The sequence below is a fragment of the Octopus bimaculoides genome, chromosome 4, assembly GCF_001194135.2.
Source record: "Octopus bimaculoides isolate UCB-OBI-ISO-001 chromosome 4, ASM119413v2, whole genome shotgun sequence".
Classification (NCBI taxonomy): domain Eukaryota; kingdom Metazoa; phylum Mollusca; class Cephalopoda; order Octopoda; family Octopodidae; genus Octopus; species Octopus bimaculoides.
Window position 1 is genome coordinate 146,527,638 of NC_068984.1, and position 1,425 is coordinate 146,529,062.

Consider the following 1,425-nt stretch of genomic DNA (forward strand, 5'->3'; position numbering starts at 1 on the left):
AAAGTATCGTCTGGTAAAGTATCGTCTGGTAAAGTATCGTCTGGTAAAGTATCGTCTGGTAAAGTATCGTCTGGTAAAGTATCGTCTGCTAAAGTATCGTCTGCTAAAGTATCGTCTGCTAAAGTATCGTCTGGTAAAGTATCGTCTGGTAAAGTATCGTCTGGTAAAGTATCGTCTGGTAAAATAGCACCAAGTGCTACGAAACAGTTAAAATGGCTGTGTGTGATTTCAGGATTTTGTTGCTTTGTACGTTTTTTAGCAAGTCGAGATGCTTGTGGGTTTTTAATTCTTTGTCCTCGGGATAAGCCTTCCGACAGATTTCATTATATGGTGTCCTTGATACAACGTCATGTCTCATCGGTAGATAAAACCGTGATGACATTTTCGGACAATTGCGAATGATGTGATATCTTCAGTGTGAACTCCACAAAGTCTGCATCGCTTGTCACATTTTACTGCTTTTCCTACATCTCTATCCCTTTTGTGCATCAGGTACTTGGTTGATATTTCTTTTGCCTGGATTGCAAACACACATCCTTCAATGTGGGAGGTAGTAATACGGCTATTCGTCCACGATAAACTGCTTTGATGACCAATGTTACTATCAGCTCGGAGCTTTCTACTCACATATCCATGCATAGTCTTCTGCTCATCCAGGCTCACCCTTTCATCTGACGATGCGTTGCGGTAGAGTCGTGCGATCTCTTTCGGGATGTATTCTAGGTTTTCAGACAAAGAGTGTTGCTCAAGGAGCTGCCTTCCAAATCTTATGATGTTATCAGCCTCATGTATGCAAACTTGGTCAAGGGATGCACTTCGACACTTATATATGTATGTATGCATGCATGCATGTGTCTATATATAATATATCTGTGTGTGTGCGCGCTCGCTCGCATGTACGCATGTGCATGTGGCTGAAGTATTGGACTCGATCTCCCCGACGAAACACTTGAAGGTGCTGCTCCAGCATGACCACAATCCAGCGACTGAAACAAACAAAAGGCGAAAGAAATCAAATTTGAAAGAAATGGAGAAAAGGAAGAAATGAAAAAAAAGACAGGAAGAAAGGAAAGAAGGAAGGGGGGAAGGAAGAGAGGAATGAAGGAAAGACAGAGACAAATAAGAGAAAGAAAATAGAAGACAGCTTAGGAAATATAGAGAAGGATTGTAACGATTCTCGAATGGTTTAAAACTCGTATCTGAAGTGATGGGTGTGGTAGGAGCGGCGGTGGTGGTTGTTGCGCCAATTGTTTGTGACATAGGCTTAAGGCCTGAAACTTGAAGCAGAGGTTACGGTCAGCCGATTCCATCGATTCCATCACTTGATTGGTACTTTACCTTATTGATCTCGTAAAGATATTAGGGCAAAGTTGACCGTAAGCGGCATTTGAACCCAGAAAGTAACAAAAAAAAAAAAAAAAAAAA